Source organism: Mauremys reevesii, linkage group 8, assembly GCF_016161935.1.
Source record: "Mauremys reevesii isolate NIE-2019 linkage group 8, ASM1616193v1, whole genome shotgun sequence".
Taxonomy (NCBI): Eukaryota; Metazoa; Chordata; order Testudines; family Geoemydidae; genus Mauremys; species Mauremys reevesii.
Window position 1 is genome coordinate 46,694,969 of NC_052630.1, and position 26,514 is coordinate 46,721,482.

The window sequence follows — 26,514 nt, forward strand, 5'->3', positions numbered from 1 at the left end:
AAGGTGTTTTCTGGGGTTGGGTTTGGCTTTCCATGACACTGTCACTAAGGGAGGAGGAGTACCCAGGTTTGCAGGCCTCATGGGAGAATGTTGCTTTAAAGAGAGGCTTGAAGAAGGCACACATGATGAAATGCTGTTTTGAAGCTGGGATTTCTCAAAGGAGCACTGAGGCCAGGCCTATGCTTAAAGTTTTGCTGGCATAGTAATGTTGGGTTGGGATGTTACGTTGGTTAACATAACAATGGCAACAAAAGCCCTCGTGTCAACGCAGTTACCCTGGGGAAAATGTCCTTCTGCTGGTGTAGCTTAGTTTGCCCAGGAGAACTGATATAAGCTATATTGGCAAAAGGACTCTTTTCCTAATAACTATACCCCCTATATGGCCACACTGGCAAATCATCTCAGTGTAGACGAGGCCTCGGGCACCCAAATCCCATTGGCAGCCAGTGGGAGTGGGTACCTCCCTTCCTTGGGGCCCTTTGGAAATCACAGCCCACCTGGCCAAATGCATCCTACTGAGATGCTTGTGTCTGTCAGCCAGACCTTCAATATTAACCAAACTCCTGAAACTACCTTCACTGTATCTTTCAATTCCCAACTCTCTCAACCCTCTGTTCTCTGAGTTTGTGTTAGTACAATCAGCTGATGGAAGTGGTTATAAACTGTTATATTATCATCTTTGTGTGGTGGGTTTAAAAATACCTGTTCTAAGCTTATCTAAGGAGAAGGATGGGTTGCCTAGGATACACGAGTTCATCTCCCTACGTGGCCTGGGGCAGTCTTGTCTATGTCATTGTCGCACTGTAGTGGAGACACAACAGTGATGAAAGGGGTCTCCAAGCCCTTGTTGTTCTACCAGTGGTTCTCAACCTATTTTCCATTGTGGGCCGCATATACTGCTCTCTTTGTGTTATGTGGGCCACATCCACACTCTATATATACTACTTGTATGGCCCTGAGGATGTCATATGGGCTGCAGCTGTGTGCTGATTGGGGTGCAAGCGAGAACCACCATTTTAGACTCTCTTCCGTAAGGTACTGCTGTGTGATGCATCATGGAGTGTGGCAAACAGCAGAGAATTAACCTAAAGTCTAGAGTGAGCTGAGAGTGCCCAGGATCAAGTCTCAAGGATTTACAGGTTAATCCGTTCCACTCTGTCTTTGTCAATAAAGCATTTGTCCTTCCCGGCATGACTTTTACCAAGTGACCTTTTACCATGGTTTCAGATTCTGCCCGCTCTTTCCTTTGACAGCTGTGAAGATTCATGTTGAACAGAGCAGCTATTATTGGTTTTGGGGAGATGGCACGGTTCACTAAAGCTGCATTTCCGGGCCCCAGTCAAAGGGACAGAAGAAAACAATCTCTCCCCTTTCTTTGCGTGTGACAGATGGCCGGATATTACCAGATCTCCCAGTGATACCTTCACACAGCAGGCAAACACACACTTTTCTAAAGAGGGCTCCATGTCCGTGGCTAGAACATGTGCAGATAGCTCAGAATGCGGCAGCTTTGGGCAGGGCTGGTGGTGACAGTGCCTGGTACCCTTCGGATATTTTCCACTCTGAATCCCTCTGTCATGCTGCTTTGGAGGGCAGCCTGTACCATGCTGTGGGTGCCCTTGCCACACATAGGACGTCGTGTTCTCCTTAGCTGGTTCGGAGGACCAAGATCAGTTTCTTTCAGCAGTGCAAGTCAGTCATTTCTCCTGGGATCTCAGTCAGCGCCAGTTCAGCTTCCAGTCAGGGCGGGTCCAGGCGCCACCTCAGCAAGCAGGTGCTTGGGGCGGCCAAGGGGAAGGGGCGGCATGTCGGGCTCTTCAGTGGCAATTCGGTGGCGGGTCCCTCGGTCCCTCTCGGAGGGAAGGACCTGCTGCTGAAGAAGAAAGCAGCGCGGTGGAGCTGCTGCCGAATTCCCGCCGATCGTGATCGTGGCTTCCCCCCCGCCCCCCCGCCACTTGGGGCGGCAAAAACCCTGGAGCCGGCCCTGCTTCCAGTGCATCTATTTGTCACTTATGCAAGAGAAGAGTGAAGTGAATGGAACGGCCTGGTTCTCCGCTCCCTGCTACTCGTGCAAATCGGGAGCAAATCCAATTATGGCGATGGAATTACTCCAGTGCTGAGCCAACCTTACAAAGGCCCGTGTCTCAGCTCCAGACCAGCAAGCTAGGGACATTGAGTTGGTGGTTCACAAAGGTTTGTGCCTTGACATCAGGCCAGCGAGCTAGAAGCATTGAACAGTGCCAGCACAGAGGATTTGAGCAGGGGATTGGACTAGATGACCTCCTCAGGTCCCTTCCAACTCTGATATTTTAGGATTCTATGATTGCCTTGTGACCTTCAATTGGGAAGGAAAAGGGGCTGAGCCAGTCACTTCGCAGGGGCTGCGCCTTCATAACAGTGCTGGATACTTGTGTTGCTGACCTACCGAGCTCACAAGATCCTTACGTGGAAATCAGCCCAGCAAGCACAAGGTCTGGAATGAGTCACCTTTCATGTAAGTCCAGCAAGTTTGAGCCACTACAGGCTTGAGCCTGACCATCAGCTGCACCAAGCAGCTGAGCCAAAGACCTTCAGGCTTGAGCTTTGACATCAACTGAAGAAGAGAGGGGTGCTGCACCAAATACCTTGGGAATATTGGGCATTTTGCCCACGCACAGCAAGCTAGGAACTGGTCACCAGCCCTGCAAGCTCCAGGTGCTGAGCAGGGGTGAAGGTAAAGAGCTGTATGGCTCTCCTTGCTCTGTTAAAAAGAGAGATAGTGTTCCCCATTCTGGCATTGGGATGCTCCCTCTCCTCACTGGCTTCTGGAGCAGGGACTCCCCAGGTAGGGGGATCTGAGCAGGCAGCAGCAGGAGGACTGAGGACTCTCTGGCAACTGAAAACCTAGAGGAATTATGACACTACAAGAGTCAAGAGAGTGAACTGTGAGTAATGGAGAGAGGGTAGGATTGTCAGAGAACGTAAAGTTCCTGTGTTTTAGCAAACAGTTATTTAATGTCAATGCCTAACGAACATCCGGGAGAAAGGATGCGTTTGTGAAAGACTCATTGAAAGCATGCGAGCTCATGGTGCACATGTCTGATGCTGGCAAACAAGTCCTCCAACAAAGCCAGGGGAGAGAACACTTGACATTCCTGATATTTTGAAGATAAAAAAAAAAGCAGATTTTTTAAAATAAACCTTTTGGGCCCCCTTTATCTACTGTAAAGATTAATAACCATACTAAAGGCAGAAACCTAATTATTTGAAAAAAATTCCTTTTGTAGGTCATCTTTAACACAAGTGAAATCCTGTACTTCCAGGATTTAAACTTAATTTAAAGATTGGGAGGAGCAGCCCAGGGGGCAAATGCAACTCAGGTGAGTAGCAAATAAGATTATTATTGGATAACTGTTTGCTGCCCCTGCATGATCTGAGCTATAAAGAGTCTGGGCCAGACCCTCAGCAGGTGTAAATTGGAGCTGGTGCTGATTTGCACCGGCTGAGGATCTGGTCCAGGGTATCTATCTAAACTCACACACAGCTGTGGTGCTTCGTTTGCAGGTGGCCACACCATTCCTTTATGAGTGACGTTGTCTGTGAAAATGCATGAGTTTCATTTTTAAATAATATTAGATCAAGTCATTGCTTCCCCTCTCTCCTCCCATAACAGCGAAGCCCAGCCATATCTCTGGATGACTGGCCCGCCCTCCCGGCTTAGCTTTGCCTCCTCGGCTCTCAGCAAGCTTTGGTGTGGAACAAGGAGAACGTTTTTTTTTCTTTCCTGCATGTGGTTGGTCTGTGCGGTGACCCACTTTGTCTTCCTCCTCCACAGTCCTGCTGCTTTTGGCAGCAGTACCTGTGGCCCTGAGCAGAGATCTACCTCCCAGCCACACAAACTGTTTAAACAAGAGACCCTGACACAATTGTACTCTGATCCTTGGGAAGGTATCACTCTGAGCAGCCTGGCTGTCTGATAGCTGGGGGAGGGAGGTGTGACTGTGTGGAGAACAGGGGCTGGGAGGGTAGGTCTGGGGGGAGGGAGGGAGATCTAAGATAGCACATTCACAACTCAGTTTGCTTCCTTGATTTTAAAGGGACAATGCCCCACTCTGGCACTGTTGTTAAAAGCATAGGGCCAAATTCTGCTGTTGTTTTCATGGGTGCAACCCCACTGACTTCAATGGGAGCAGAATTTGACCCCTAGCGTTTATTTAAAGGATTCTTCCCACACTGTCCTGGTCCCAGTATGCCACCGTGGTAAGGTCTAGGAGCAGTAAGCCCCTTAGCTGGCCAGGGGAGAATTCCCCGACATGCAGTGTAGTGCAGCTCAGAGCACCATCCTGATGTGCGTCAGCTGAGAATTCTTAAATCCCCTTTGTGCCTCCCTGGTCTGTGCCCAATGAAGCCAGCCTGCTCCATTTCTCTGTTTCCTGTCCTGGCATTGCTGACAGCCAGGGCAGTCTGCCTGTGAACTCATTAACTTCTTCCTCCCAGTGGATTAATTCACAGCCTGATTCTGCCCCACCCTGTGCAAACTGAGCTATGCCTAATACTCTTGGAATGAAGTATTAGGCTCTCCCTGATACAATGGGGAAGAAGAGAGGATGAGATGGGAGTGCATAAAAGTGATGCTATAATGAGGAAGAGGGAAAACTGCTTTTGTTAAATAGAAGCATAAAGGCGGTAGATTGTGGAGTGAAATTGGGAAGCATGGGCTGCAGGTGGAGGAAAGCTCCCGGCATTAAGAGAGACTCCCCTGAAACTTCATTGCATCTTGTGCCTTTTGTACTAACTGTCTTTGCAAATGATCAAGAACCAAACAGGCTGCAACTTACAGCCAGCAGAGGGGCTTGTGCCAGTGGACGATTCCCCTCTGCTGTGGAAATCTTCTGTTAGCCATTTAAGGACAGAATCCAGGCCCTCGGTGCCATTTGAATGGTGCAAAGACACTGGATTGGGCCAGAGAATCTGGCCCGATATGTGATGGTTTACGGAGGCACAGACCAGGACTCCATCATTAGGATTATGTTCTAAAGTGAGGTGTAATTTCCTGGTTTTCCTCTAAAAAAAAGTAGGTGGTGATTTTTTTTTCTTTCTTTTTTCCCCCCTAGATGTTGAGTTTAGGCTCAGTTTTATTCACTATTTGAACTGCAGCTGAATGTTCGTGTGCTGCACACACATGATTGCTGGGGAGGGGAGGGGCAGTGCACACAAGTGTGATTAAATGGGACAGGCTGGGTGCACACAGTCTTGATTGTTGGGGCTCAGCTTTCATAAAACCCTCTAAGTCAGCAGCTACACTTTTCTGTCAGATTTTATCCTACGATAGAGGAGGGCTCATGCGCAGCTTCACTTCTACCCCTCTCCCTCCCTGATCTGCCCCTCACCCCCTCATTGCAATCCCCCTTCAATTAAACATTTTAAAACACTAGGAAATTAATACACAAAAACTTTTGTTAGGAAGCAGTAGACACCATACCCGACACAACCCATGAAACCAAGGAAATGACAACTTAAGCTACCTAAGCGTATATACCCTCCATCCATAAGCACACACCTTACTAGTACCGCAATTACGGAACACCATGGACCATGCACCACAACCTTATCTCTTCCCATTAGGGATGCTAGTCACTTCCTTTACCCATCTTTTTGCACACCCTTCTTTTACTGAATTACTTTTGTCCAATGCAATCAGCTGCTCCATGGAACACCCACAGCTCCTGGCGCTGTGGAAAAATGATCCAATAAAAAGATGTGTGACAAGGGGTGGGGGTGGAATTGTAGTCTGTGGTGTACAGTAGCTGTGGTAATGCTGACGTGCGTGTTTGTGGGTGGAGGAGCAAAGGGCATGGGCTAATGTTTGGGAAGGGTTAATGTTTGTGTGGGATATGGTATGTGTGTAGCACCGCTAGCTGCCTCACACTGAAAAGTTTTGGTCATTAATAGATTAACTAGGGCTGTCAAGTGATTACAAGATTAATCGCACTGTTACTAATAGAATACCATTTATAGAAATATTTTTAGATGTTTTCCACATTTTCAAATATTTTGATTTCAATTACAACACAGAATACAAAGTGTACAGTGCTCACTTTATATTTATTTTTTATTACAAGTATTTGCACTGTAAATAAACAAAGGAAATAGTATTTTTCAATTCACCTAACACAAGTATTGTAGTGCAATCTCTTTATCATGAAAGTTGAACTTACAAATGTAGGATTATGTACAAAAAATAACCGCATTTAAAAATAAAACAATGTAAAACTTTGGAGCCTACAAGTCCACTCAGACACCAGTGTAATTCTAACTTCAGTGGAATTGCTCCTGTTTTATACCAGGGTACGTGAGCAGAGAATCTAGCCTCAGGTGTCTAATTTTTAACTCCCACTCCATTCCTCGGGCTGAACGAGTCGGCATTTCCAAAGCAGCCTCTGATTTTTGAGTGCTGAGCCGGAGACACTCAAAGTGCTGTCACCCACAACTTGAAGCGAAGGCAGTAGGAGCTGTGAGAGCACAGGACCTTTGGGAAATCAGGTGCCAGACATCTCAGTTGAGATCAGAGGCCACTCTGGAAATGTTTGGCCTATGTGTCTTGGGTTGTGTGTGTGTGTGTGTGGGGGGGGGAATCCAGAAGCGAAACGCAAGTTGTACTGGTCCTCAGCCACTCTGCAGGGTTGCACAGGTGATAAGGAACTAGAGCAACATTTTGTAGGAGGGTCAAGGTAGCCTTGAAATGCTTCTCTAACAAGATGACATGAGGCTTTCTTTGGCGAGTGGCTGTGACGTGCACCTGCAGTGGCAGCAAAATAGTTAAAGCCCCAGAACTCTGCCCGATCAATCTGGTTTGCCTGTGATGACCAATTAAACGGAGGGTAATTGTGCAAACCCATGTGTGCCAGTAATTATCAGGGAGATGAATGGATTTCTTCCCTTTGAATGGGCGAGGAAGAACATACCCACTCTAGCTTGACAGCCTCCCCGGTGCCCAGCCACACACAGACCCACCTGAAAGGACTCAGTGAAGAGGAAACTGTTAACAGGTCTTCACTGGGGAGAGTGTGACGGAGCTCAGTCCAAGGGAGGCCCAGCAGGGACTGCCTAGTGCTTGTTTAAATAACTTTTTTTGTGTCCTTCTGCTTTCTTACTCCCGTGGGCTTGGACCCTGGCCTCCTGAGGGCAATTTGCACACCCAGCTGGATTCTGGCCTGCCGTGTCCTCGGCTTTGCCATTGTCCATTCAGTCTCCTCTCCCCTTTATCCCTTGTAGCCCTAATTGCTGCAGAATGTCTCATTTGTTCCCTCTCTCCTTTTGTAGCTTTGTTATTTTAGTGGCCATCCGTAATCCAGCAAACTGTTAAAGGCATACTGGGGGGTGGGGGAAAGACACATGGCAAGGGAAGGGGGCTGTGTATGCTGAGGCCAGGCACCGGGGTGCAGTTAGGGTGGGGGGTATGCAATTGAGGCGGGATCTCTCTCGCGCACACACAGGCCCGAAATGGCTCATTCCTAGGCATCTGAGCAACTCCAGGGTGGTGCGGGGACTTGGGAGGAGTTGCTGTTGGAAAGGTGTGCAGAAGAGGGGTGATTTGAGGAGGGGTTTGAAGGAGAGGAAGATTGCTTGGTGCCAAGGAAGAGGAAACTGGGCCCACCCTAAGGATCGGTGTGAAGATAAGAGCAGGAGAAAGATACAAAAAGGAAAGAGGAGGCCTATGTTCTGTGGAGCCTTGGCTCTGAAGCGCAAACTTGGGCCAGAGGTCAAAGCTGTAGCAGGCAAAGGACAGGCACTGGGAGGAGGGCGTACACTCTTGGGGAAATACACTCGTGTTCAGGGCTGTATACAGTCCGGTTGGCTGATAGATCCACTTAGCTCAGCTGGGGCTCCTGCACTTTTGGAGTGAAAGCCCTCTTGGGGCAAAGGATGCGTTACTGTTCTGGGTAGGGATGTCCTGCAGAAGAGCTGAGAAAGCAGAGCATTAAGCTCAGAAAGTTGTCAGAAGGGTGCACGTAGCGGGGACTGGGGACATCTGGAGGTGGAAAGATGGAAGGGATATGCCCAGACCCAGTTTGGAAAAGCTGATGAAGATCACTTTGCATCTGACTCAAAACAGCACCACCTGCCTTCCCCAAGAAGCATGGGAGCTGCATCCACTCAGAGGAACTGGAACGGGTCTTTGGGCATGGGAGATACCATGTGCTGTGGCTCAGGGCCCTGCTGGACTAGGGTGGAGCAGCTGGGAGAAGAAACTAGGTCTATCAATGACTACTGAGGATGGATCACTTGGTGATTAGCTGTTCTGTTCATTCCCTATGGGGCATCTGGCATTGGCCACTGTCGGAAGACAGGACAATGGGCTAGATTGACCTTTGGTCTAACCCTGTATGGCCGTTCTTATGTTCTTAAGTTCCTTTTTAATGTATTGAAAGTGAGTCGTCCAAGTGAGGTTGGTTTATCCTCAATTCCACAGCTAGTGTTAGATCAGACAAATGTATCATTTTGTCAGTCTCATACTTGAATGCTTTAGTGAATGATTCTCGCTGGAGACCAGTAGAAGGGATCATTAAAGACAGCCATGGGTCAAACCCATAGAGCAAAAGGGGAAAGGCTGCCAGAGACTAGACACTGCCTTCCCAAACTCTTATTTTCATAGTTACAGGCATTGTCTTTCCTATTTTACACTGATATAAATCGCTGGAGCAGCTCCAGTGAAGCCAAGAGCAGAGGATCTGGCCCACTAGGTTTCATAAGTTGGGCTGCTCCTAATTTATCTCAGCATATTATTGCTGTATCAGTTAGGGGCTGTAGTGGGTTGGCCACCCGCTCCTACCCTGAAGGGCTTAAAACAGCCCTGTGAGAGGGCTGTGGTAGGGGAAAACCTGGGCTGATTGGGGAAGTAGCCACAGCTGGGCCATGCCCCAATCAGGCCACAGCTGGCGCTATAAAGAGGCTGTGGACCGGGAGCACAAGCAGTCTCTCTCTAGGTGCAGAGAGAGAAGGGCCTGGCTGCCTGGGACTTGAGTAAGGTACCGCAGTAGAGCAGTGCTGGGGAATAGGGCGAGGGAGCTGGGGAGCTCCCACCTGGAAAACCTGCAGGCTGCAGGCCTAGCCAAAGGCCTAAAAAGGTACTGGGGTTGCAGAGGTGCAGCCCGGGGGTAGGTGGAGGCAGCAGGTTCAAAGCCCGCTTGCTGATAATGAGTGATACGGACTGCAGTCTGCCCCAGAGTGCAGGGGCTAGATGAAGACTGGCAGTGAACACTGAGGCAAGGTGGGGATAGAGGGTGGAATTCCCCTGGGAGGGGAGCCCAGAGAGTGGGGGTACTGCCAGGGGGCAGCACCCAAGGGAGAGGGGAACCGGGGTCAGGGAGGGACAGGGGGACAGTGACAGTGGGACATTGACCTGAAGAGGGCGCTCCAACAGCTGGAACGCTAATTCCCTGGGAGACCAGCAGGGGGCGCCACAGGGATAAGTCCCGCATCACTACAGGGCTTACAGGCAGGCGGCTCTCTAAAAATTTGGCCCCCAAAAATCATGCCGGGGCGCCGCGAGCGGGAGAAGCAGCGGACCCTCCTCTGCGACTGCTGCGGAGGGGTCGTCTGTCTCTGCGCAGCTGGACTGACCTCGCGCTCCTGCGGTTGTCTGGTCGGCTCCGGCGTTGAGGTTGAGCTGCGCCGCTGTGATGCCTGGAGCCCCAGGCCGGGACCAGCCCCAGCGCCGTCCGCAGTCATCTGCGGCAGTCGCGGTCGTCGTCCGTCGGTCGGTAGAGGCCCGGCACCATGACTCTGCAGGCCCGCCCCCCCCCCCCCTGCCCCCCCTGGCCCCACGCTGGGCAGGTGCTTGCACGCTGGCTCGCTCTGCCCTGCTTACAGGGATGGAGCAGTCCCCAGATATCAAGTAGGAAGACCTGGAAAATACACCATAGGGACCAATTCTGCACTGGCCAAGAGAAGAGACAAACAGTGTCCTCCTAAGTCTTTTCCATCTGTAACCTCTATGGGAACATGTGTTAAACACTAGGTACGACAGAAATGCACCTTCCTGACCCTCTAGAGCAGTGTGAGAGTCTGCACTTTCCATTTATAGGGCTCATGGAAACTCTGGAGATCTACACCAGTGTAAGTAAAAGCAGATATGGACCATTAGGTGCCTAATTAAGAGAATTTTAGAGGATCTAGCAGAAATTGACTCGCTGAATGCTATGGAGAGAATACATACGCTCCTGAGGAATTAATTTGTCTGGAAAATGCCAGCACTTAAGTGTTAACGAGCAGTCTCTTTCTGCTGTAGGTTCACGTGGTTTGCACCCTCTGGGCTGTGTTCCAAGTTTTAGGGTCAAATGAACTACAACAGTCAAACCAAACTGATGAAATGGACAAATATCACCTGGGTTGCATGCTGCAGCATAAAGTGTATCCAGATGCACTCAGCACTCAGCCCAGATTTGCTCAACACAGGAGCAGTGATGGGCCAAAAGAGCAAAGGTCGTATCCAGACTTACAGCAAAATTGGACATGGGCTTTCCTCAAGTGCAGGCCGAGGTTCAGAACTGGGGTTCTGGTTTAGAACTGTGCTAGAGAAAGGCTGAAGTTCAGAATGTTCTGTGAATGTTCCCCAAGTTCTGATCTGAGGTCTTGGCTCTGACCCCTCTCTGAGCAGAAGGCTCCCAAATCTCAGACTTGCTTTCAGTAAATCTTGGATGAGTTCTGAGTTTCCAATCTAATACCATGGAAGTCTTGTCTGGATTTTGTGTAACAGAATGGAAGCTCCATGCAGCCCTGCTGCCAGCCTGCTATGGAGACTCTGATTAGTGAGGCAAACTTAAGTTCAGATTGCACTTCAGAGAGCCACGAAAGCCACATGGTGTTGCTCAGTGAACTCTCCCGATGCCAGTCCAGGTCTATCCTCTTGAGTCCAGTTGGGCTGATTTGGTCCCACTGCCCAGCTCTCAGAGTGCAGTGCAGAAGAGGCCGACTTCCCTCTTGCGTGACAGAGAGTGAGCTGATGGCAATGTCATTTCTGTCAATACAAGTCTCCTTCACAGCTCTTTAGCGCTGGGCTCTTCCTCACCTGTGTGTCCTTTCAGTCACGGTCCAGCTCACAGCCACTCGCGTATTGATCGAAGCAATTGACCTTTCCTTGCTGATTGCTCTTGACGAAGGCGAGGAACATGGATGCTCAGAGGAGATGTCTGCATAGGGCTTTTGGAGAGAGAGCTAGACTATCAATGAAATGTCCGTGCTGTTGCTGTGGAGTGATGAGGAAAAGGAACATTTTAGTGGACGTTTGTCCATGTCAGAAAAGTACTGTAGAATGTACTACGACTGGCATTCGGGGCTCGAGAGAGACCTGGGGATGTTGCTGCCAAGGCGGTTCCATCCTGACCTGCAGAGTTAGAGAGAACTGGGACTTTGGGAAGCACAGGGGGCTGCAGATCAGGACTTTGGCATGTTGCTAGGACTGGGAACTGCAGGGTGAGACTAGAATACCAGGGTTATTTCAAGTTGTCATTGAGGTGCATTGGCAGAGCTGTATGTGGGCCTAGGACAAGAATAGCAGCAGATGCTACAGGTTAGGATTGAGATGCATTGGCAGTCGTGTGAGTCTCAGGACTGGGAAAGCAGAGGGTGTTTCAGGCCACAATTTAGTTCTGCCCATTCAACTATCTTTTTGTGATCTCCAGTCCATCTACATCCCTGGTTTCCCTTTGGCTATTAGGTCTCTCCTGTCTGCCTAGTTCCATGGTGTCCACCACCAGTCCCATCCTCTCCTCAAGGCTTGATGGCTCCACCCCCCTTCCCCAATGCTGTGTTCTCCCCACACATCCCCAACCCCAGATCACACCTCAGAGCTATTTCCTCTGCTTACGTTCCATGTCACTGCATGCTCCAGAGCTCCCCGGGAGTGCTGTCTTTTCCTGCTGCCTTGATTTCCTCAGCTCTTGATTCCTCTCAAATCCCCTGCAATCTGTTTTGTGCCACCTTCTGGCTACATTTAAGGGCATCATCTCATTCTCCATCTCCTTTGAGCTAGATATTGCCTTTAATACAGTCGATCCCTCTGTTCTCCTGAAGTTTCTGCCCTCCCTTGGCTTCCATGACTGTCCTTTCCTTGTTTTCCTCTGACATGTTTCTCCAGCATTTCCTTAGATGCTTTTTCTCCTCTCCACTCCTGTCTCACATTCTCCTCCAACCTGTGTCCTTAGCCCACTCCACTTTTCCCCTCTACCCCCGATTCCTGGATGACTGCATCTTCTACACATTGCTCCAGTTGTCTTCTCTCTGCTGGTGACTCACAAGTGTCCCACCTTCTCCCTCTGTGATGTCCCATTGCCAGCTCAAACTCAGCATGGCTAACACTGATCTCTTCATCTTTCCTCCCAAGAGACCCACTGCCATCACTTACATAATAATAAGGCACTGCATGTTGGAACTGAGGTTCAGTGAACTGGGGACCCAAATTCAAATCCCTTCTCCACATCAGGCAGAGAAAGGAATTGAACCCATGAATCCCACATCTGCCCTAACCACTGGGCTAAAAGTTATAAGGATGCTGCCTCCTCTGGCCATTTTGTGAATGGCACCAAAGTCCCAATTTTTTCTCCAGGAGCTATTTGGCGAATTTGTGTCAAACCTCTTTGTGCCTCAGTTTCTCCATGTGTAAATTAGGACTATTAATACTTACCTACTTTTGTAAAGTGCTTTGAAACCTAAGGGTGAAAAGTGTGAAAAGTGTGCTGAGTATTTAGGGGATGGCTGCAGTATTATAGTGAAGCAGAAGTTCTACTGTAATTAAGGTTCTCATTTACTGTTTAACAGCCAGCTTTCTAGGTGCTCTAAGAGCCACAGGATTATGCAGGTTGTATTGAAAATTACTCTGCGTCATGGGATCGGGGTAAGGCTATTGGTTCAAATTTGAGGTTGTTTGAGAAAAGGGTCCCCAAGATACAACACCCCTCTGTGTATCCTGTCATATCAAAATCGTCCGGTTCTTAGATCTGGTCTGCACTCACCTGGAGCTCAGTCTGCCCCAAACTGATCTCAGGATTGAGCTCAGCTCATGTCCGGCATCTACTTCCCCTTGGGGCAAGCGCTGCTGAAAAAGTCATTCAGGGTAAAGTTGGGAACTACACCCTACATGGAGACAAACTGATGGGTCAAAGAGAGTGAAGTGAGCATGTCCAGCAGGACTAGGGCTCTGTCGTTGAACTTTTTATTTCAGTTTATATTTGTGTGTCACGGTCCTTCAGTGGGTCACAGCTGAGAATACCAGATTCAGGACAACATGCTGAAACATAGGGCAGACTCACCCCAGACTGCTGTATCTTCTACCATTAGATATACCAAGCCGGTAACAAAAGTAAATTTCTGTCTCATCGCACTGACTAACAAGAAGTCAAAAATGCCATCTCCTTAGACACCCCAGCCCTGATTTCACCACCCAGACACTAGACGATATGATGGGTGGTTATTGAGAACCAGTTTAATCAAACAAGGGTCCTTCTGATCTCAAGAGATCAGCCACACAGCCAGGTCAATGTATAACTCAGATCTGGAGGATGGTGTGGACTGCACCCTTAGCACGTTTGCAGATGACACTAAACTGGGAGGAGTGGTAGATACGCTGGAGGGTAGGGATAGGATACAGAGGGACCTAGACAAATTAGAGGATTGGGCCAAAAGAAATCTGATGAGGTTCAACAAGGACAAGTGCAGAGTCCTGCACTTAGGACAGAAGAATCCCATGCACTGCTACAGACTAGTGACCGAGTGGCTAGGCAGCAGTTCTGCAGAAAAGGACCTAGGGGTTACAGTGGACGAGAAGCTGGATATGAGTCAACAGTGTGCCCTTGTTGTCAAGAAGGCTAACGGCATTTTGGGCTGTATAAGTAGGGGCATTGCCAGCAGATCGAGGGACGTGATCATTCCCCTCTATTCGACATTGGTGAGACCTCATCTGGAGTACTGTGTCCAGTTTTGGGCCCCACACTACAAGAAGGATGTGGAAAAATTGGAAAGAGTCCAGCGGAGGGCAACAAAAATGATTAGGGGGCTGGAGCACATGATTTATGAGGAGAGGCTGAGGGAACTGGGATTGTTTAGTCTGCAGAAGAGAAGAATGAGGGGGGATTTGATAGCTGCTTTCAACTAACTGAAAGGGGGTTCCAAAGAGGATGGATCTAGACTGTTCTCAATGGTAGCAGATGACAGAACAAGGAGTAATGGTCTCAAGTTGCAATGGGGGAGGTTTAGGTTGGATATTAGGAAAAACTTTGTCACTAGGAGGGTGGTGAAGCACTGGAATGGGTTACCTAGGGAGGTGATGGAATCTCCTTCCTTAGAGGTTTTTAAGGTCAGGCTTGACGACGCCCTGGCTGGGATGATTTAGTTGGGAATTGGTCCTGCTTTGAGCAGGGGGTTGGACTAGATGACCTCCTGAGGTCCCTTCCAACCCTGATATTCTATGATTCTGTGATCTAACCCCGTAATTGTGCTGCTGTCAATCCTTTAGTAGCTAAAATCTTAAGATTTATTTATAAAGAAAAGAAGAAGAGAGTTAAAATGGTTAAGAGATCACATACATGCAATCATTGCAAAGTTCTTATAGCAGGTTTGGAGCAGTGATGTTATAGACAGCTGGGTTTGTAAACTCTCTGGTAGCTTCCAAAAGGTTGGAAGATCCTCAGTCCATAGTTCAAATATGCGCCTTTTAGTTGTAAGTCCCCACTCCAGAGAATCAGGACAGGAAAGGGCAACATGGGGATGTTTCAAGGGTCTTTTATACCCTCTGTCATGTCCTTGGAATTTTACTGCCCCAAAACAAAGCTCACAGCACAATTTATGGAAAATTACTGGCACAAGATGCAGACCAGGGTCACATGAGCAAGTCACCTGCCCTTACATGACTTGCCGACTCACAGGGCCAGCCAATGGCCAGCTGGAAGATAAGGTGTCCATAGGAAGAGCCCTCTGGGTGGAATGAGTTTCTTCTATGGCCCATTGTGAGAGTTAATTGCCTTTGATGGGCCATGAACACCTAGCTGTCTGGTTTCAATGCAGGTATTACCTCGTGGGTGTTACCCCAGGAACAAACACGTTTAGGATACAGATCTATATAGCCAATATTAATAACTTCAGATACAGTGATGATACATGGATTTAAAAAGGATAGGTTTCAGAGTAGCCTAAACAGAGACTGGGAATGGTTGGGTCATTACACTAATTGAATCTATTTCCCTATGTTAAGTTCTCCTGACACCTTCTATGGGCCATCTTAATTATCACTTCAAAAAGTTTTTTTCCTCCTGCTGATGATAGCTCATCTCAATTGCTTAGACTTTTCCTGTTGTTATGCATACTTCCACCTTTTTATGTTCTCTGTATGTATAAATATCTCCTGTCTGTGTGTTCCATTCTATGCATCCGAAGAAGTGAGCTGTAGCTCACGAAAGTTCATGCTAAAATAAATTTGTTAGTCTTTAAGGTGCCACAAGTACTCCTGTTTTTTTTTAAAAAGGATAGTCATCAGTGAATCATAACTCTTCCATTGATGCCTTACATGATATCCTTTGTACAACTTTTGTTCCAACTGTAGATCAGTGGCAATATCAATGATATACCTGGTCACATTTCAGTCATACAGCATCACTCTGTGTCACCTTAACTCAGTGGTCCCCAAACTGGGGAGTACACCCCCTGGGGGGGTATAGAGGAACATTCTAGGGGAGAGTGGCAGGGCCTGTGCTACTCCCCATGGGGGGAGAGGAGGGAGCGCCACCCAGCCCCGCTCTGCCCCTAGCTCTGCTCTGACCCAGCTGATGTCTTGAGCCCTGGCTGTGGCTCCTGGCTACAGTCCTGCTCCATCTTCTGCCCTAGCCCTGACCATAGCCCCACTCCTGGTCCCAGCTGCAGCTCAGGTCCTGACCTTTGCCCCTGGCCCTATCCGTGACCCTGGTTCTGGCCCCGGCTCCTGACTGCGGCTCCCAGTGGGGTGCAGACAGATTGCATTATGGGTGTGGGGCGGGGGCCCACAACAAAAAAAAGTTTGAGGACCACTGCCTGAACTCCTCATTTCTTGCTTTTCAGTGGTTTCAGTTTAACCACAAAAAACCCACCACAAAACAAACACACACATTTTCACTGTTCCCGAAAACAATTTGGGTGAAAACCAAAATATTTTAATCATTCATAACACTAAGTTTGTGACTTATTCTTTCACAGCTGTGGTACGCAGTCATCGGCTTGGGCTAGAACCCTGTCATTTGGTGGAGGAGTACCATTCCCAGACCTAAAGATGAGCTCTGTATAGCTTGAAAGCTTGTGTCTCTCACCAACAGTCTTAAGTGTTATCGACAGAAGTGCCAGTGTGGCTAGCACTATGTCTGCAGGAGATCCTCTCCTGCTGACAGCTACTGCCGCTCTCTGCAGGTGCCAGCAAAGAGCAGCTATGCGGGAGACCTTACAATGGCACAACTGCAGTGGTATAGCTATGTCGCTGTAAGGTCCGTAGTGTGGACATAGCCTTAGCCACACAACTCCTGATGCTTTCAGCAGGAGCAGTGTGGTGGAAACTCCTAGTCTGCGCTGAACATCTCCAGCGCAAATGCCTTTCAGTGTCCCACTGAAGGTAGATGTGATTGAGTTATGGGCCTTGAGAAGCAACCATTGTGTGAGTGCAGTAGAGCGTGTTGAAGGGTTAGCGGGCTTAGGCAATCTTCCAAGCGTCAGCAGGTAGCACTCGGCATGTGGCTGAACTCCACACAGCCGAATACCCAAATCCTAACTCCCTGAATTGCTGCAGATGGGTTTCAAAATTGGGAGGGGCCTGCTAAAACTGTACCTGCTACAGCACAGGGGGCGTGCAATATTCAGGAACCAGAGGCTGGGAGTTCTAGGCTCATCTCTTCTACTGATTGGTCTTAAATAATACCATGAACTTCACACTGTCCTAGCTTGCTCCTAAGGAGGGAGATGACAAGCATTGCACTTTTTCAGAAAGGAAAGCTGAGGCCCAGCAAGGTTTCATGACTGGCTCAAGGTCACCTCCCTTATTGGCAAGTCCTACAGAATGTGATCAAATTTAATGCTGTCAAATGTAATAGGGAGTCAGATCTTCTCTATGCAATGATCCAGAAGCCTAAAGAAAGAATCTCATTGCCTATTCTGATCTAGGGATTTTTAGAGTAATTTTTTTGCTATGCTTTCCATTTACCTTCCAAAATCTCACTTCAGGATTGTGTGTTTCTGCATGAGTTGATGGCAATAAAGCTATTAAGAAAAAGGCAGTTCCGGGAATGCAGGGAAAGCCTTTCCATTCAGATTTAGGGATGTTATCTTGCTGGAGAAACAGACTCTGAGATTTGGCAGAGGAATTGATTTTCAGATTTTTTGTTTTAAAAATACCCAAGCAAGTTTCAAGTCAATTCTGTGGCTGATGCAGAATCTTATATATAAAGCTTATATATATCAGGGCTGCCCGGGGGGGGGGGGGGGGCAAGTGGGGCAATTTGCCCCAGGCTCTGGGCCCTGCAGGGGCCCCCATGAGAATATAGTATTCTATAGTATTACAACTTTTTTTTATGGAAGGGGCCCCCGAAATTGCTTTGCCCCAGGCCCCCTGAATCCTCTGGGCAGCCCTGATATATATAAAGCTTTTTTTGGTTGCTTGCTTCTGTTTGAACTTAAACTGAATGGCAGTCTTAGAAACAATGTTTTGCATCGCTCCAAGTGTAGTGATATATTTAACTAACCACTTCCCATCTATCAGGTATTGTATCAACAGCAATTGCTACAACGAAAACAGTTTGTACAAACACAGCCTCATTGAATGTTAGGCCCCTTTGGGACTGGATCTGATTCCATTCATCCTTGGGTATGTCTCCTTTCAATGTGTGGGCCTCTGGCACTTAGCAAAAGGGCAGGTCCTCACCAATAAATGGGTTTACAGTTCTTCCTCTGTTCTAGTTTGATTGAATGAAGATCTTTGGCAACCTAAAGTCACGGAGGCACCGACTGTAAAGCCCAGGGCAAAACCAGCTTGTTTGTCAGTCTATGACATTGGCACTATTAGTGGGTGAATTTCAAACTGTTCTGCGGTACAGTTAGGTAACATCTGATGGTATGTTTACAGTGCAAAAAGACCCTGGCAGCAGAGTGTCTCAAAGTCAACTGATTTAGGCTCACTGCGCTCATGCTGCAGGGCTAAAAATAGTAGTGTAAATATTCCTACTTGGGCTGTGGCCCACCCCTCTCGCTGGGTTTCAGAACCATGGGTCCAGCTTTTTTGAGCCTCTTGGGGCTGCTCAGGTGAGTCAGAAAACTCACGAGAACAGTAAAGCCAGCTGACAAACCAGTAAAAAAAAAAAAAAAGGTTGTGCTATTTTTTCAAAATGTTGATTAAATTGTTCAAAAATTGTAAAGCTTCAACCAGCTACAGAGAAGCCTCAATCATTAGAATGAACATTTCCATCGCAACTACTTGTTTAGGTGCTGATTTTTTTTTGGCCAACATTAAAACTTTAAACCAAAAAAAAAAACCCAAACAAAAACTTATAGAAAAATAAAAATTTTTGAAATTGTTGACCAGTTCAAGAACAGGCGTTTTAACCTACCACTCAGATCGGAGCACCACGGTGCAAAGAGGTGCATGGAGGAAAAAAGATAAAGCTTCTTACAAACGGGTTGGAGACTCAATCAAAGGTTGGATCTTAGAGCAATGATTCATGTCATGGCTCAGGAAGGTTGCTTTGTCACACCCTGAGCCAGGACCCTTCTTCCTCATAGCCTTCTGCATGGCAGTCTACCTCATTTTGTCCTTTGAAGAGGGTGGTAAGGAAAAGCCACCATCCCTTTCTCCCAAGGCCTGGGAACCATCTTCAGAGAATGAGGCCTGTTCACCTCACCCCCCAAATAACTTCTCACCCCACCGGGTAACAGCAGGATGGAGAAACTCATAGACTCATAGACTTTAAGGTCAGAAGGGACCATTATGATCATCTAGTCTGACCTCCTGCACAATGCAGGCCACAGAATCTTACCCACCCACTCCTGTAACAAACCCCTAACCTATGTCTGAGTTATTGAAGTCCTCAAATTGTGGTTTAAAGACCTCAAGCTGCAGAGAATCCTCCAGCAAGTGACCTGTGCCCCATGCTGCAGAGGAAAGCGAAAAACCTCCAGGGCCTCTGTCAATCTGCCCTGGAGGAAAATTCCTTCCCGACCCCAAATATGGCGATCAGTTAAACCCTGAGCATGTGGGCAAGACTCACCAGCCAGCACCCAGGAAAGAATTCTCTGTAGTAACTCAGATCCCACCCCATCTAACATCCCATCACAGACCACTGGGCATACTTACCTGCTGATAATCAAAGATCAATTGCCAAATTAATTGCCAAAATTAGGCTATCCCATCATACCATCCCCTCCATAAACTTATCAAGCTTAGTCTTAAAGCCAGATATGTCTTTTGCCCCCACTACTCCCCTTGGAAGGCTGTTCCAGAATTTCACTGCTCTAATGGTTAGAAACCTTCATCTAATTTCAAGTCTAAACTTCTTAGTGTCCAGTTTATATCCATTTGTTCTTGTGTCCACATTGGTACTAAGCTTAAATAATTCCTCTCCCTCCCTAATATTTATCCCTCTGATATATTTATAAAGAGCAATCATATCCTCCCTCAACCTTCTTTCAGTTAGGCTAAACAAGCCAAGCTCTTTGAGTCTCCTTTTATAAGATAGGTTTTCCATTCCTCGGATCATCCTAGTAGCCCTTCTCTATACCTTTCAGATCAGTGAGATTATTGGCCTGACAAGTGCTATAGGTGTTTATCAATTCCAAAGCCAGAAGGGATGACTGTGATAATCTCATCTGACCTCCTGCATAGCACAGACCAGAGATCTTCTCCAAAATAACTCCCAGAGCAGATCTGTTAGAAAACAGCCAATCTTGATTTACAAATTGTCAGTGATGGAGAACCCACCACGACCCTTGGTCCGTTGTTCCAATGGGTAATCACTCTCACTATTAAAACTGTGCCTTTTTTCCAGTCTGAATTTGTCTCGCTTCAACTTACAGTCACTGGGTCATGTTAGACCTTTCTCTGCCAGATTGAAGAGCCATTGTAGGTACTTATAGACTGTGATTAAGTCACCCCTTAACTTTCTCCTTGTTAAGCAAATTAGATAGACTCAAGGAATTCAACCACTATATGGCAGGTTTGCTAATCCTTTAATAATTCTCATGGATCTTCTTGGAACCTTCTCCAATTTATCATCATCCTTCTTGAATTGTGGGCATCAGAACTGGGCACAGGATTCCAGCAGTGCTCAGACCAGTGCCCAATGCAGAGGTAAAATAACTTCTGTACTCCTATCTCTGTCCTCCTTGGCTGTAATCTCATTAACCCTTTTGGCCACAGCATTACACTGGGAGCTCCTGTTCTGCTGATTATCCACCAGGACCCTCAAATCTTTTTCAGAGTCACTGCCTCCCAGGATAGACTCCCCTATCATGTAAGCATGTTGCCAGAGTATAAGAAATAGACATGACCGTGGGTGTCTGTCAGAGGCAGGTAGGACCTCTCCAGGATAAGGTCACGCACCATGTTTGGGATTTGATCCCTTGTGTCCATTTATTGATACTGTCTGTTCCTGACACAGGGGCAGGTGCCTCCATAGTGCAATTTCATCTCTCTCCTTTCTCCCAGGATTGGGCAGAGTTTTTCCTCTTTGCTTTTTGATAAGACATCTCTTGTGGGTCCTGATGTTTGAGGAAGATACTCTTTCTCACACGCATGCCCTTGTGTTTGGGACATTTGAGTAAAAAAAGCATCTCTCTGTCTCCCTTCCATCACAGTGGAGACACAGTTGCTCCTGCCCTCCCGATGACCACCTGTAGTCTGTGGTCACATATCCTGTATTTGACAAGAGCCCGCCTTAGCATGGCACATGTCACTGGGGGGAGGTATCTGCTAGGGTGGTAGTTCCATGCAGGGAGCTGTACTGGCCCAGCTGTTACTGGCTTTGATTTGTTGCTCCCAGTGCCTGATAAATTGGTTGGTCTAGTGGCTGGAAACACTTAGCCTCGCTGCTATGCCCATTTAAGTGCTGTAGGTCAGCGAGGCCTGTTAGGGCACTTAGAGAAGGGGAAACACATTAGGATCCACCAGGACTCAAGGGAAATCCCCTCAGTGGGAAGGGCATGGTCATTATGCAAATATACAAGATCATTATTCATTAGGTAAGACAGCAAAGCATTGTGGGAAAACTGTGTGCCCAACACTCCCCTCCCCCCACAACACACACACTTTAATTCTGGTTTTTGAGTGGCATTTACTTCCTCCTTCTTCCTGCGCCCCAGCTAATCAGCTGTAAAGGGCAAGCAGAGTGGGCTGGAGAAATAATGTAGGGCATCCGGCTGGGGAAGTGGAGCGGGATAACACCTGGAGGAGTGGGAGGGAGCCTAGAAAAGTGCGTGTGAGAGAGAGACCGAGTGAAAAGAGTGGGGAGGGTAAGCTACTGTCCCCACGGTTCTTTGCATTTTTCTCCTCTATATGTGGCACACTCTGAAGAAGAGATGGTCCCAACAGACTTGTGGGTTTTCTTCTCCACACAGCTGCCTCCTGGGCCAAGCCCATCAGCACATCATGGCAGGTCACACAGATGTCTGTGATGTGCTGCCCAGAACCAGAGCTCCCTTCTTGTTTCTAGAAGCTGTAACTTGCCTTTGGCTGTTTCAGACCCTTAGAACCATGCAGTGCTTCACTGGATGGCAGGTCTCAACTGCTGTTGGCCGTGACTGAATAATTGACAGCCTGGCAGCAGGGCAGCTACTCCAATTGGCTTTCCTCCACCCTTGGCTCCCCTGAGAGGGAAGAGGTAGCCATTCAAACCATAAATGACTCTTCTTACCTTGAATTCCCAGATCCACACTCATCTATTTGGTATAAATAGAACTTTTGAGGCAGATGGATGTGATGGGAAATGACAGGTTGTCTCTGGAGTTTTGCACTCACAGTATTGCAGAAGAATCTAAAAGCAGCAACTGACAGCAGCAAGCAAATGGCTTGCATCTAAACTGGGTGCATCAGGGCCACCAAATGGCATCAGAAGGACTGAAGGCCTAGAGGAGTTTCTGGCAACACTGTAGGATACTGTGCCCTTCAGGTTCCCTTTCTTGCTTTGCACTGAGTCAGAGACAGCAGCACGGTTATAAACGCAGGGAGAGAACTGCCAAGACAGAATTTGTGTAGGTATGGTGAATATTTTGTACCAAAATCCAGGCCCTGACGTACATTTGACTCTACCAAGTCCCCTCACCAACATTAGGAGCGTGGTCTGGTAGACAGGCCCAGAAGTTTTCACAAGAACATTTCTGGATTTTGTCAAGCTTTTTTAGGCTTTCACTGACAAATGGGAAATGCTTGTTTTTTGTTTTTTTTAATGAAAATTTCGATGAAAACCATTAACAAAACCCAAACCCCTTTCATTGTCTTCAATTTGTGTTTGTGGAAAGTTATTTTTCACCAGCTCTAAAGCTCTGTGCATGGATCACTCGCCACTGGAGGAGGATTAAAATGGGATACTGGAGCAACCTGCTGACACTCATGATAGGAACGTCTGTTTGCAAAGCGATGTCAGAGAGGTCATAGGCCAATATTTTCTAACTTGGATGGCTAAAGAACCCAAATCCATGCATGAAATGGCCTGATTTTCCAAAGTGCTGAGCACTCAACCCGAGTTCCCCCTGAAGTTGCCACTAGAAACCAGGCCCCTTTATTTAGATTCCTGCATATGGATTTCGGTGCTTTAGGCACCCGAGTTTGAAAATGCTGGCCTTACTGCATCCTCATTCCAACTCAGGATTTTAGCTTCAGGGCTGGAGCACCCACAGAAAAAAAGTAGTAGCACCAGCAGCCCCCCCCCATTAGCTCTTCTCCCTCCTCCCAGCACCTCCTGCCCACCGGTGGGGTCCCGCCCATCAGCTCCCTCCCAGCACCTCCCGCTCACTCTGGATCAGCTGTTCAGCAGTGTACAGGAGGCGCTGGAGGGGAGGAGGAGGAGTGAGAGCAGTGTGTGCTCGAGGGAGGGGATGGAATGGGGCAGGGTGGGGGCAGGGTGGGGGAGGGAAGAGGCAGGGCAGGGGGGTCTTGGGAGAAGAGGTGAAGTGGGGGCGGAGCCTGAGATGGAGCAGACCGTTGAACACCCCCTGGCACCTCTGCCATAGGCTCTTGGCAAAAGTGCAGTCCAGGCTCTTATCTGAACAGCTATTCTGCATCTTACCTATCTAAGGTATTTACATGGACCCCCTCACCCTAGTATCTGAGCACCTCTCGCCTTTTAATGCATTTATCCTCACAACAGGCAGGGAAGTGCATTGCACAGATGAGGAACCAAGGCACAGGGATGCTAAGTGAGTTGTCCAGACTCACAGGGCGAGCTTGTGGCAGAGATGACTCCCAATTTCTAGGCTAGTGCCCTAATCAATGAATCATTCTCATGCTTTGCCCTCAATCTCAGTGCATTCGGTTTCCAGGCTACCCAGCACAGCCTGGTCGCCCCAATGCACAGCCTGGGTTCTTTGGCCATATGCCCAGAGCCCCGTGCATGGATGCTTGGAAAACGAGAGGCATTTTCTACAGTGCCCATGTGGCTATTTCTGATTCACCTTCCCAGAGAACATTTTTTCCCCTGCATGTTTTCCCAGGACGCTTCTGTTGCTGACCTTTCTGCTCTGGCAAAGAGGAGTCACCAGAGGAGCACATAGGCTGCGATTCTTCTGCTCTCACAAAGGCTGGGATTGTTGGCAGCTCTGTGCTGGAGAAAGTGTCTGACTCAGATCTCTCTAGCTGGGCTCCGAATGGCTTTTCTGCCTCAGGCTATCTTGGCGTCATAGTGGGCCTGTTGTTTTTGCCCCTCCAGTATATTAAAAAGTGCATTGTTGAAGCAGAGCGTGAGTCAAAAGGGGTGTGCTGGGGGCCCCCCGGACGAGCCTTGCCATGGAGCTGGGAAACTGAAAGGGTGAGCGCGTAAACGGCTGCTTGCTGTAGGGAGAAGAGGAAAATGTTGGTGCGTCAGAGGCCATCAGAACGATGGTGCATGGGACAGTAGCTCCATGAGTGCCGTCGTTAATTTCAACAGCGCACAGAATAGCAGCAGGGTCAAAGAGCCACCCCCCTTCACCTAACATGGAATTATTGTGTTGGGGTTTTTTTTAAATGAAAGTGTCTGTAGTTGAATCCTCTGACAGCAAACTTGCCCCCTCCGCCAAGTCACTTTTTATCATCAGCGTTTCATTATGGTCAGAGAGGGTTTACCTGGGAAATGAGCCCATTCCTCTTCAGGTTGGTGTGTGTGTGGGTGTGTGTGTGGGGGGGTGGCAGGGTAGGAGTGGGGCCCTGGAGGCTGGAAGTGGGGAATTTCTGGGGCTTTATCTCCACTAACAAGCTTCATCTTGGTAATTCACCACCAGCCCTGGCTATGACATTGTGGCTGCCACCAGCTGAGCTGCACTTGTGGTGAGTTAGGACTGAAGGCTGCTAATGGTGGCCCACTATACCTTCTCCCTTCCCTCATTTCCCTTCCCCTGAGAGATTAGTTCAGTGGTGCTCCAGCCAAGCCTCCTCCCCTCTAGGTTAAATCAAAGTCCAACCAAACTGATGTCCCTTATTTATATCCCCACCCCCTTCCCCAGCATTCCTTGCCTGTGATCTTTGGGAACCACAATTCCCACCATGTCTCCTGCCTTGGCTGCAACCAGAATATTGCAGAGGTGAACGTGATCCCACGATGTGTAAATTCCCAGTGTGAAGCAGTCGTAGCAAGACAAGGAGCAAGGAGATAGAGGGTACTGGAGATTCCTTTTTTCCTCCCCTGATGGGAGAGCAGAGGAGGGGATGGTTTTGTGGGAGCACTGCACTAAACACTTGCCTCACAGGTGATAATTGTGGCGTTCCAGAAGAATGCCAGCAGCACCCACTGTCAGCCTGGTGAAAGTTTGCTATGGCCTGGTGAAATTGCTAGAAGTGCTAGACCATGAATCCCTGAGGTCCCAGGCCAGCTCTGTTTGGAAAAGTCAGGCCACCTTTATTTAGGTGCCTAGAGACAAATTGGCCTTTACAGTGCTCTGAAGCAGAGAAACATTAATAGAAATGTTGCTGCTGTGGAAATTGGGACACAACGTGCCACAGGAATTCTGAGAGAACATGGATTCCCTGATTCCTTGGCCTGTGCTGTAACCCCAAGACCATCTTCCCTCTTCAGGGGGCTCTTAAACATCGCACCCAGGTGTGGCGGGGCATCGACTCACTGGCACGGCGCCTCCTGCTGGTTGTCCAGGGAATTAGCTCTTTTCCAGCTCAGGAGCACCCTCTGCCGGCTGCTGGCCTCGCCTGCTGCTGGCCCCAGGTCCCTCCCAGACCCCAGTGCCCTTTGTTCAGGGTTCTGCCCACTGCAGTACCCCCTCTATCTGGGTCTCCCCTCCCCAGGGAACCCCCAACCCCCTATCCCCACCTTGCCACAGTGGCTACTGCCAGTCACCATCTAGCCCCACTCACTGGGGCAGATGGCTGTGTGTAAACCACTCATCGTCAGCAAAGGGGGTTGGACCAGCTGCCTCTGCCTATTCCTGGGCTGCCCCTCTGCAGCCCTAGTACCCTTTAGTGGGCCCTTAGCTTGGCCTGCGGCCTGGGGCTTTGCTAGGCTGGAGCTCCCCAGCTCCCTCTGCCCTTCCCCAGCCCTGCTCCACCCTAGGCACCCTCCTCAGCTTCCCCGGAAGCCAGGTCCTTCTTGCTCAAGAGGCGAGAGAGAGTGTGTCCTCTTGAGTTCATGGCTCACAGCCCTTTTATAGGGCCAGCTGTGGCCTGACTGGGGCATGGCCCCAGCTGTGGCTGCTTCCCCAATCAGCCTTTCCCCAGCCACAGCCCTCTCCAGGGCTGATTTTAACCCCTCTGGGCAGGAGCGGGGTGACCACCCAGCTACACCAGGTTTTGATGGGACTCTTCTGGCATGAATGTAGTTCATCTATTCTGAATTTATGAATGATGGGACGTGAATGCCTCCTGCACTGTTGGGAATTCAAGGTCACGCCATGCCTTAGTGGCAAGGTAATTCCCCTCAGATTTTCAGAAGGCCAAGGAGCTGATCTATTGCCACACCATCGTGAGTTATTCATGGTCTCCCGTCCGGAGATGTGCAGACCAGCAAATGAACAGGTTTTCCTTTGCCCGTAACCATGCAACACAGTCATAGACTTGAAGGCCAGAAAGGACCAGCAAATCATCTAGTCTGAGCTCCTGCATTTCACAGGCCACCAGCACCACCCAGCACCCGCACACTAAACCCAACAACCTAAAAGAGACTAAAGTATTCCAGCCCCATGGAGACTAGACTACTACATGCCCCAGGCAGGACCGAGGTGTGCCAGTGCCTGAGGCTTCCCGCAATGGCAGAGGAATGACTGAGGGCTGGCCTGCACAAGGAAACTAGGCTGGTATAACAACATCGCTCAGGAGTGTGAAAAATCCACCCTGCCAAGCAA

General features: G+C 48.6%; 1 protein-coding gene across 2 annotated transcripts in view; it reads left to right on the top strand.

Moving 5' to 3' along the window:
- Nucleotides 1-26,514, top strand: part of RXRG (retinoid X receptor gamma) — a 112,814-nt gene that overhangs the window by 17,194 nt on the left and 69,106 nt on the right. Inside the window, exon 1 of one of the 2 annotated variants that reach the window (XM_039486056.1) lies at nucleotides 4,930-5,053. The exons of the other annotated variant lie outside the window; for it this stretch is intronic. The gene's annotated coding sequence lies outside the window, so the exon portion shown is untranslated. Of the gene's footprint in view, nucleotides 1-4,929; nucleotides 5,054-26,514 lie in introns of those variants that run through there. 2 annotated transcript variants of the gene reach the window in all.